Raw genomic sequence first — 12,789 nt, forward strand, 5'->3', positions numbered from 1 at the left:
AAATGTGGTTTAAGGACGTTCTACCATATAAAGTAACGCGTGTGCTAGTTCCAAGTAAAACATACATGGAATGCACATTTGACTAAAAAACATCGATAAATATCCCATCAATACGCCGACTTAACATTTCTTAAGATTACACGCGTCAAATAAATATTAAAACAAGAAATAGACGTGTGAAATTAAAACTACTTAATGTCAAGCAAAATGGTCTTGTTTACAAATTTTAGGAAAGAGACACCCATTTTTACAGATGTTAAAACACTATTTATGCTAGGTTGTACAGTGTTTTATTGAGCAGTTAGACCTTGTTGTACCAAACAGTATCGTCAAAGCTGCTAAATAGTTCGTATAGCCACAGGTTATCTTGATGAGACGAATTTTATTTGAAAAAATCGTCCGAATCTCAATGTTTTTTACTTAAAGCGCTTTTATTCACAGTGCACAGCCGAGAGCGACCGTATGTGAGTATCCAAAGGAGACAATGGTGTTTTCCGGACTAAATACTTAACAAAAATCCCAAATAAAAGCTTCTTCGGACTTTAAACTAAAACGTTATTGTAATTAACATGCACACCTACTACGCTGATATAGTCACGTGATGTATAAATTCACATCCACACCATTCATACAATATAGTGTTAAATAGCAAGTAAGCATAGTTTCAATATAATCCTACATTTCGTTATTCTGCTTCCTTCTTATTTGCTCGTGTGCTGATGTGGAACATACTCAAGTTAAGTTGTATAGCTTGTTCAATATCCAAAAAAGCACATGTGAACAATTGTAAAATTGCCATACTTTACGGTTTCTAAAGGTTTAAACATTAAAAACCGGCCTTTTGCCGTTGTGTTAGGTTTAATTAAGTTGTTGATGTTAGCGTTTCATGTTATTTTAGCATGTAATGGTGCTTAAAAAACGAACAACTATAAATACCATGAAATATTGGATACAGTTAAAACGACCGACATAAGTATTTTTTCTTAAATTTACAATTCAATTTTCACGGTAATTAATTATTTGTTTTCATTGTTTCTTCTTTTATATAGCGGTTAAGTTTAACGTGTACAAGCATAATCAAATGCGACTTGAAAACCTTATCATTTGCAATAAAGAGGAGTAAGAGACAACCTCCTCTCAGGCGTTAATTGTGAAAGATGCACATTTGTTTAACATTTCAACAGACTGCAAGTACGTCCATGACTCGTGAGTCTGTTAACATGTAGATTTAAAGTACATACATCATTGTAACGCATGGTTTAGTTTGAATTTTAAAATATATTATTAGATCTTTTGTAAATGACTGGAACTGTTACTTATACTTATACATGTTCAGGTTTGTTTCTGTTTAACGAGGTGCCGTATTTGTGCATTCAGAACAGCAACGGTGCAATAAGGAGCCTGCCATATATTAAAGGGGACTTTTCACAGAATTTGGTATGTTTTGAAGTTTGTCATTAAATGCATTATCATGATAAATGAAAACATTAGATCTACAAAGCTCCAGTAAAATATCAAGAATAAAATTTAAAAAGGGAAATAAAAAAGACCACAGCAGGGCTCGAACCAGTGACCCATGGAGTCCTGAAGTAAAAACTAATTAGACCGATCGGCTATCCTGCCAAGCATATATCAATAACGTACATTATACTTCATACTATAAATGGGGCGGCAGAGGCCGACGCATATCCCCACGCCGCATGTTTGACACAGGGGCGCCCAGGGTTGGTAATGGGGTTATGCATAGTTGAGATTGACCGTATTGTCATAAGAGATGTTCAGTATACATTTGAAGTAATTCAATGTAGAAATGAAGAAGCTAATGTAAAATAACCTAAAAAATGATTGAAAATCTATACCCTAATTTCTTCTCCTCATCCTGCTCTCCTAACAAATCTAATAATGAATCAACTTCACTGTAATAAATTATATACATGTCATCCTCATTGGAATGACTTATGAGATGGCTAACCATGCTCTCTTCTTGCTTCTGTTTTGGAAAAGTTATGTTTTGAGGTTAAATGGTGGACTAAATAGTAGCGTCTCAGAAATTTTCTATCACAATCGTGTACATATTAATGAATATGTTGAATTTCATGTCTGTCTTTGATGTGCATGTTCAAAGTCCATCTTGCTTTAAATTGTTTCTCACATTTTTCCCACTTGAACATTTTGACAAATTTTCAGTAATGAGTCTAAAATTGTAATTGCACAAATTGAAAGTTTCAGCCCTTTTATAGATTCTTGAGGCTCTAGTCCATGAGTTCCTCATGCTTTTTATGCTCGACTGCATTCTATCTCTTCTCGCAAATACAGGTGTCCCTTTGTGCCAATATTTTATAATCCCTTGTATAAACATTAGATGAGCTAAACCATTTCACAGATGAGTTACCACAAACAATTGAAAACTAAATACATCTCTGAGCCAAAACTGTGTAACTCTATGCGCCACTTTGATTTTTTTACAATTTTTATATATTTGGCAGGTTATTTACTTACCTCCATTTTTAAGCTTATTACTTCCCTTGGATTTTGATCCAATTATAATCTGAAAAATACGATTTCGCGATTTCTTCAAAGATCGACGAGCCTTTTTACCTGTTAACTTATGCATATCTAATTTAAGGTTGCACTGATATGAAGTTGTCGTGGACGAGTGGTTAAGGCGATGGACTAGAAATCTTCTGGGATATTCCCGCGCAGGTACGAATCCTGCCGACATCGCATACTTTTTGCGACGCGTTTTATTTCTTGTCTAACGTAATTTGATTTAATATAGCATATAAGCTATGTTTATTGTTAAATATGTTGAAAATTGTATGCACATCCTTCAATTTTTAAAATTAAAACAATGTTATGGCTAAATTGGGTAATTTACTGCTGAAAATACGAATAATGCATGTTGCATTTTTATTTTTATTTCAAAAAGTAAACGGTAAATCTGGCTATTTCTTGGTCTTTTTGCTGTATATAGTGTTTGTATAAAAACTAAGTTTAAAATATAACTTAAATGATGCTATTTTGAATTTTATGACACTTTGTTTTTAACCAACCCAATTTTTACTTGGCTGAAATCACTTACATTTCATGGCGCTCTTCCATAGATAAACAATTATACAAAATACATGTCTGAAAAAGAATACTTATTTCATCTTGTTTAAACTTTAAACACCTTTACTGCATCTGTACACACCAACTGCATGCCTATATTTGGAAATTTGAATGAAATATGGAACTTTTATATACCCCAGGGGTAAAAATAAACTGGACAAAAGCCGAGCGTGGGGGTGGTTTTGAAAAAAATCGTTATATTTTTTTTTAAAGCATGGAAAGCCTACCTTCACATTTGCATGTAGTTCAGTGAAATGATGCTGATTAAGAAAATAATTAAATTATATTTGGATATGTGCCCATTAGGGGTGCGCAACCTTAAGTCATCTTGCTGTACCATTTAACGTTATAATGTATATTTTCTATAAACTAATAACATCCAAATACTTATTGTAAAAGTTACGGTCACTTAAATAGAAACACTGTGTCAGAAGACGATTTGTTACATAAATCTACTTTACAGAGGATTCCGGAGATTGCCGATGAATCACGATAGTAAAGTCGACCATAGCTGATTACGGCAAGTAGAGCAGACCACTTGATTGTATATTACGGTGGATTCCGGAGATTGCCGATGAGTCCCGATAGTAAAGTCGATCATAGCTGATAATGGCAAGTAGAGCAAACCACTTGATTGTATACAGTGAAGAACGATTATTGTTATCAACTACTCATAACACGGAAGATACGGTAGTATCTTAAACGCTATATCAGCTTAATTTAACTCCAAACATTTGCAATCCCTTTGTAAAAACAGCGGATATAATCTTGAATTTAAAACTCGGTTTTTTAAAGATGGCTGAGAAAAGACTTCAAGATTTTTAAGACGAGATCAGTGAGGATCTGACTAGATGTGTGCAGTTCTGGTTGACACATTCACACGACGATAAATACGGGTAAGATGTATGCAGTTCTGGTTAACACATTCACACGACAATGAATACGGGTAAGATGTATGCAGTTCTGGTTAACACATTCACACGACAATGAATACGGGTAAGATGTATGCAGTTCTGATTGTAATATTCACACGACAATGAATACGGGTAAGATGTTTGCAGTTCTGGTTAACACATTCACACGACAATGAATACGGGTAAGATGTATGCAGTTCTGGTTAACACATTCACACGACAATGAATACGGGTAAGATGTATGCAGTTCTGATTGTAATATTCACACGGCAATGAATACGGGTAAGATGTTTGCAGTTCTGGTTAACACATTCACATGACAATGAATACGGGTAAGATGTATGCAGTTCTGGTTGTAATATTCGCACGACAATGGATACGGGTAAGATGTATGCAGTTCTGGTTGACACTATCACACGACAATGAATACGGGTAAGATGTATGCAGGTTTGGTTGCAAAAGGTCGCGCGATGATAAATACGTGTAATGTATCTTATCTTGAATACAATACTCTTGGTTAGTGGTTAGTTATAACAGTTTATCCTTAGTGATTTCTCTTGAATTTCATTATTAGACAGGTGAATTATCACATTCATAATTCTCACGAGAAACTATGCTTTCGAAAATTTAAAAAGCACGCTTGTATATATTTACTTACTGATGTTTTAAGTTTCTATGATATATACTTAGTGTATTCGTTGAGAGTGTTTTGCTATGTATGGTAAATGAGCCTCGTTCTGGTTTCTGGGAGAACTGGACTAAATGCATGTCCATATGATGTAATCTCATACTTGCCTGTTTTAGCCTGTGATGTCCGCACATTCTATTCAACTGATTGTTTTCTTTGCAGAGACTTCCAATAAATTAAATATTGAGGACTCCACATGCTAATTTGGAATGGCACTTAAGCACATGCCTTAAGCACCGTATTCCTAGAGCGTGTCTTGAATATTACTTCAGAACTTTAGTTGAAGTGTGTTTATAAGATTGGTTCATTTTCTCAAACATCTGTTATAGGGGCTTTTTCAATTGCCTTGACGAAAACGGAACCAAAACACATTTGGCTTCAGGCCCGACAGGTACGAACAGCCTTAGATATGACCGAGCTTGTACTGTGATAACTTGGTTCGAATGCAAACAAAAATACTATATGATATTTCAAATGATAATATGTATGAAAATTCGCACTTAAGATTTATAATGCAAATATATGTTTGCTTTTAAATGTTAAAAATCATTTCTAATGTTCCCCACCATTCGTAAACCTAGAACACCGTGCAAACTTATAATTTATCCAATATGCTCATATATAATAGCAACGACATGCAGAGGGCCAGATAAGATGCGTATTTGCGTAAAATACGCATGACAAAAAAGAAAATACGTATGACTTAAAATTGTGTTGAGCAAAAAAACTCCTGACTAAATTCGGATTATGCATCGTGTGCTATTTCAATGCGTATTAGCCGTTTATACATGCATATAAATTCATGTAAACATGACTGGTTTCCGTCATTGTGTCCACACCGGTAAAAACGTTGTGACATCACCATCTATTTATAGAATGTGGTTCCAAACCTAATTTTCCTTAGTCAGAACGGTAACATTTCATGTTGGCCCACGATAAAGGCTGATTTTGACACAACGGGTTCCCCGCTGCATTGTTGATAATCAATATACGCTTATGGTGAAAACATTTGACAACACATTCGATAAAACCCGAATCGCCCAACTTCAAGCATATAACAGTTCATCTCTTGTGTGGCACTATGGAAAACCTTTTACCTCCAAGCACTTTTTAAATGGCGCTAAAATATACATATAATACAATTAGTGGCTGCTTATAAGCCAAGGGCAAACACATTCAGAAAAAATGTTAAATAAAATAAAAGTGCTTGCTTTCTTGTGTACAAGAATGCTTGTTATAGCGAGTTAACATAACATGTGTAATTTATTATTAGTTCTGATCCTTTGAACATAAATACTCCTTAAAATTATCGCATTTTGATTTTTACTCATCAATTAAAAATTTCATGAGTGAAATACCTCTCGGCTGAAAAAAATATCTGGAGCTCTGACGACATGATACATGCATTTCGTTTATGTTAAATAAGAAAACGTGCATTAAAACATAAATGTACTAGACTAACAAATAGAAAAATTATATGATAATTCGACTGATACTGTATATCTTAATTCTTCGCGGCACATTAATTTTCGTTGATTTCGTGCGTGAAATTTAACACGAACATATCGGTAAATGCCCAAAACAAATTCCTCCTTTTTTCTAAAAACAGAAATCCGCATTTCTACGTGTACACGAACAAGTCATTCTTTAAAAGCACGAAATGTCATGACGTCAAATAAAGATGATTTAGCAATAAAAAATGTTATTTTTCTATCGTTAATGTAATGGCGTCAATATATATGATTTAGCAATATTCAAGATGTCATTTCCCTTGTTACAGGTGTGGATGTACGCCAAGTTGTATAACGAGGAGGAAAAGTTTACTACTCAAGCTGTGCTGCAAGCCGCAGAAAAAGGTAGCAATACTAGGTTGACGCTTTCTAAAGAATCGACATCGCAATTTCCATCCACATCACAGTTGAATTATGAATAAGTAGCGGAGTCTCTAATAAAGTCCGTTTGTTTGTTGTTGCTTTTTTTAAATTTAACCGAGGGCTTACGTTTGTTTTTGTTTTTAAATAAGGAGTTAAGATTTTAATTAAGTTCGTTTTTAAATCATGAGCGAAGTTCTAATGAACTTCTTTTTTAATCAGGGGCGGAGTTCCAATGAACTTCTTTTTTAATCAGGAGCGGAATTTCTTATGAAGTTCGCAAAAGACGCGTCGACGGGCAGGTGTTATCTTATTCTTACACGAGATGGAAGACCAATCAAAATGCAGCGTACGATATTCTCGGAATGCTTCTACACCATGGCTATGTGTGAAATGGCCAAGGCAACAAAACAAGAATTATGCAAGGTGTGATTATACGTGTTCATACTTTAAATAACTGATGGTGGTGGAGAATATTCTAAACTTACAACAATACTGTAACTGTGTTGAGATGTTCCAATCACAGGGCATCGTTTGGGGTAAGACAAGTATGTTTCGTCATAGAAATGACGTCACACGATACAGTCATTCATTTCGTAATTTTAAACCAAAGCGCTGAAGGCTTCGAAATTAATACGGGGATTCCAGTATGAAAAACTTTATACAACTACATTTTTTTGTGCGTGTCCTGTTGATCGCGTGTTTAAGATTGACAAACTATGACTTGCGTAAAATATAGAAAAGTAGTGAAGGCTAGTTATTTTGTATATCAAAAATATTTTTTTCGCGTCATGATAATATTCTAATATCCAAATCAATTAAGTTCACTACAAATAAAGTTTAGACTTTAATCTTAAAAGACCGAGGCAGTCCAAATGATGGACATACTCATTCACTGGATACGCGAGGTCGACACGGATATCCGACTAGGGCGTCCGCCGCTGGCTGGTGAGGCGAGGTCGGAGTCTCTGGCGGTACCCATGATGCTGCAGTGTGTGACACACGAGCTTCTAACCCTGGACCCGTCCCTCGGTGCCAGGTACCGCGACATACAGGAGTGGAGCGTGCAGAAGGCACTATCGCATGTTCAGGTGCGTAGAATGCACTAAGTGAACATTTTGTTCCGGTTTTCATTTAAAATATGTGAGAAATTGCATGTAGTTGTAGTGAAATGAAATAAATGAAGACCTTTCGTTCCATTACACTATATATGTTGGTGTGTTGTATTGGCTAGACAGACACACAGTCAGTTAACTAGTCATATATATATCAAAATTGATTGTTTGCCACCTTTCTGTTTTAATGGAAGAATGATCTTTCCAATGATTTGAAGTAATCGATTATGTAAATTCATCGATGTGCTGAATTACAAACGAAATGTTAACGTCACACATGTTCAGCTCGATTTTTGAATCACAATTATATATATATATATATATATATATATATATATATATATATATATATATATATATATATATATATATATATATATATATATATATATATATATATATATCTATTACTCGCAACGTAGTAGAAACTGAACTATTTAAGCTTCCAATTCATGTTTCAAAATCAAAGGTAGTCTTTTTCTTTATTTGTTGGCTTCTATCATGATTGACGACTGTTCATATACAAATATAAGCTAATAATATATCACATGTTGACTTTATACAACGAATTCAAGTTGAAGACTGGGTCGGATTTATTTATTTATTTATTGATAAATATATCAGCTTTAAATATAAAACTTCTTTCATAATAAATGGGATTCAAGTTACCAATGTGTTGTTCATTGTTTTGCAAATGTCAATATTTGCATTTATGTCGGACATTTGACCAGTTGATTACTTTTGTAGTCTAAAACGTGGAATCATGAAATAACATATACCGGTAATTCATAACCGCTAAGTGGACAATATGTATTTGCCAACTTCTAACGAGAGTGAACTGTTATATTAGAAAACGTTGGTTTTGCTGTTGTTGTTATTTGTTTATTTTTTTATATTTTAACACATGCATTTCTTTCAAAACATTTGTTCAATTGCTAACTTCATTATTTCCGAACTTGAACCAGTGTCTAGAATATGTCATGATCCGCGTGTCGACAATATAACGCAGATCAATAATTTCGTAATGCAATCAAACTAATGTATCGTTTTAAATAGACAATCATCTAATATGTGTTTTTCATACCAAAAATCATTCAACATTGAACTGTTGCCTTAAGGATACCAGATATTCATGCACGTAGCGTAGGCTTGATTTACTTGTATTGTATACATGTTCAAATATTAAGTTACGTTCTCTGGTAACAACGATGTATTTACGGTTTTTTCACATTTTCAGCGCGAGGGGACTGTGATCCTAGAAAACGTGAGCACTTCAGGAACGGAACTTCCGGGATCACTGGGTCGTCTCATGATACCAGGTAGTGTGTTATTGCCAGCTAGAACTGTTAAGTAAAGTTATCTGGAAAGATTCTTTTGAAAATCCATTTACTTCTGGTAGTTTGTGTGGGTGAACATTTGTTCAGGTAGAAACTTAACATTTTTTTAAATTCAGATTCTGTGCGGAATAATATAACGCTAACTTAACTCGAAACTAGATAATTATTGCTATACAATATTTGTTATTTACGATGTATGTTAAATTTATTTATTTTCTGTATTAGATATAACCATACCATGGACATTAAAATGTTATTCTATGAATACAGGTCATGCAATAGAGGCTGGTTGGTTCCTTTTGCGGTACGCAAAACAAAACGGTCAGGACGAGCTTGCCCAAAGACCAATTTATGAATGGCCCTTTTGCCAGAGGTTGGGACGCTGAATGCGGGGGACTTTACTACTTTCTAGATGCCGATAGATACAGGTACTGAGTCATACCGGGGCTAATCCCAAGAACTAAGAAGAGAATTTTGAATTAAGATTCGTATCCACCCTTTTGTTATTTTGTACATGAATATGGCATATACTATGACTCAGGTTACAGAAACATAAATAATTATACCTGGGACCATCACTCTTAATGTCATCGATAAATCCTTTTAAATAAACAATGATCTATAAAGAGATATTTCAAAGTTCGTGTGTATGCAACAAGTTGAAAAAGGTCGCTGTGTAAGCCTTTCTGAGATGAGTTGGATACATTCAAATACACAATTATACTAACATATTATTTATCATGTTATATTTGTGAAAAAATCTTTGGTGAGATGATCAATATATTTGCGTTAAATTATTAACAGAAATTTCCCCCACATATTAAATTAAATGAATAGAACAATGCGTAGTAATATAAACATTATATTTTATCACTCACGGTAACGTCCTCTACAATTCAAAACAAAAGAAGAGTAACAATACAATGTATCGATATAGGTCTCGCTTCAGACATAATAAGCAGTTAAATTGTTATACACTCAACATAACACATATAGTGTTGTTAAACTTCAAAATGACTGCTATTTCCAACTTATAAAAGGTGTACCCCTACGTCAAGTGTTGTTAAACTTCAAAATGACTGCTATTTCCAACTTATAAAAGGTGTACCCCTACGTCAAGCATATCGCTATTTGCTATTTTGTATCTCGAACAACTCTTCTGTTTGCTCCATATTTAATTACTGGCATATAAAAGTCAAATCTCTATTTAACAATGCTCTACACAACAAAGTGTTGGTATATATATAAGTCACCAGTTTTTTCGAACAGTTTTTCTGCAATACATGTGTGCACATCGCCGTCTTTCATTTTCATCATAAAACAGTACGTGTAAGCAGGAAATTCTTCGTTGATAGACATTCTTTAAAAATTCAAAACAATTGAACAATTAAAACAATTAAAAAATACATATATAAGAATTGTTTTGTCACATCTCATTATAAAACCATCATAAACACACAGACTCGTCGTATTTTAAAAACACATGTGACCAAATATCACGCACAATTATGTTATTCGTGCTTCAAACGCATCATATCGGAGTGTTGATTAATTATACACACACGTAAACTGGCAAGAAGTATAGAGAATATATGAGTAAAGGACTCACTAAAAGACTGGCAGAAGACATTTTTTGCTAACATCCGTCAGTATTTTATTATTTAAAATGATCGCAGGTATTTACTTTGTTTATTTACGTGTTCCGATATGTTCATGTGCAGTCCAGTGCAGCTAGAATGGAACATGAAGATGTGGTGGGTACACACGGAGACAATGGTCGCTTTCCTGATGGCTTATCAACACACACGTGACGGAGACCACCTCGATTCGTTTGCACGTGTTTATGACTACTGCTACTCAAATGTTAATAATGTTTACATTTAAATGTCACAAGTTACTACTTTGTATTGAGATTGTCAATGTTCATGATTTTCTATAATTGATTTTGTTATAACTGTTATTATTATTTGTAATAGTAGTATTATTACTGTTAGAAGTATAATAATCATCATCATTTTTATTATTATTATTTTTATTATTATTATTATTATTATTATCATCATTATTATTAGGTAGTACTAGAAGTAAAAGTAGTAGAAATAGAAGTAGTAGTAGTAGTAGTAGTAGTAGTAGTAGTAGTAGTAGTAGTAATAGTAGTAGTAGAAGTAGTAGTAGTAGTAGTAGTAGTAGTAGTAGTTGCAGTAGCAGTAGCAGTAACAGTAGCAGTAGTAGTAGTTGTAGAAATAGAAGTAGTAGTAGAAGTAGTATTATTAGTAGTAGAAGTAGCAGCAGCAGCAGTAGCAGCAGCAGTAATAGTCGCAGCTGCAGAAGATGTAGTAATAATTATATTGCAATTCACCAAAATTCCAAAATAAATTCAGCACGTTTGGTATACTTTTTAAGCACGTTGACAAGTACCTGTTGTTCGTCAATTGAAGTGTTTTGTTACCTTTTTTCGGTACCTTGACAATTTCCTGTTATTTGCTTTTTTAATCGTGTGGTTCACGTTTTCAGCACGTTGACAAGAAGCAAGGAGAATGGTACGGATATCTGAACAGGGACGGGTCTGTGTCCATGAGGTTTAAAGGTGGACCATGGAAAGGTATTGGCCTTCAAAAGCAGGCACCTTTAAATTAATAAGTCATACGTATGACACGTTTGACATTTCTTAAAAAGCGTGTACATAAGAAGTTTTACTTAAGCAACAAAGTTAAATAAGTTTTAAGGTATAACAAATTAATTAAATATAAGGTATTTTATCTTTTGTTATATAATATATGAAATATTAAATCTCTATGTTTATCATGATAACAGCATAGACAGTATACGAACTGTCGAGAAAGAGAATAATGAAAATTGTAACAAGAACCTATGTTTAAATATGTCGCCTTTTAAACTTCAACTTCGATGTAATTGCATCACGAAATCAACTATCAATAACAAAACTAAATATTTATAAATCATATAAAATGGGAATATAAGTAAACGAAAAACAATCAACAAACACATTATATTTAACTAAAACATATGTTTTATTATGTCACTGTTCACATTGCCACTTCGATTTAATGACATTGCACAACTAACTCGAAATGATTGCACTTCGGTCATACATATAACGAAACAACACTTGTATAGAGTTTTTGAAATTAATATATAATTAAACGGACACTATAATATACATCTTATTTTATTGCAGGATGTTTTCACGTACCCAGATCACTCCTTTATTGCAAGCAGATGCTGTCTGAACTACTCAAACGACCAACCTAAACCTAAATTATGACAACATTGTTATAAAAATAGTTACTCTTTACTTTAAAAATAGTATTTCGTTATCCTTAGAAATTTTAAACAAAAACGTGTCATCTTTGTTCCAATGGCTCTTAACATATTGATGTCTCTTACTTGGCATCGTTTTCTATGAACATATTGTAATATAATGTCATTAAGATCATATTTAGTTTAGTTACACTAAAGTACAGTCAACAATCCAATAGTAAACCTTCCGTTTTAAGTCATTATCTCTGGGCTAAGTGTGTGTATCGTTTTGCATGGTATAGCCAATTGCCTCAAGTTCAAGTCTAGCCTACAAGAATTTATCTCATTAGTTTCCTTATTTCTATAAATTTATAACGTATATAATCTACTCTGTTATGTGTTTTATTTATTCATAAAGACCCAATATGAGTATTTTACATTTTCGCTTTGTAAACAATATGATGTGCATATATGTGTAAAGGATATACATAA

General features: G+C 33.5%; 1 pseudogene; it reads left to right on the forward strand.

The window, feature by feature from the left end:
- Positions 1–4,397: 4,397 nt before the first annotated feature.
- Positions 4,398–12,528, forward strand: LOC127849910 (N-acylglucosamine 2-epimerase-like; annotated as a pseudogene).
- The last annotated feature ends 261 nt before the right edge of the window (positions 12,529–12,789 follow it).

Source organism: Dreissena polymorpha, chromosome 11, assembly GCF_020536995.1.
Source record: "Dreissena polymorpha isolate Duluth1 chromosome 11, UMN_Dpol_1.0, whole genome shotgun sequence".
Lineage (NCBI taxonomy): Eukaryota > Metazoa > Mollusca > Bivalvia > Myida > Dreissenidae > Dreissena > Dreissena polymorpha.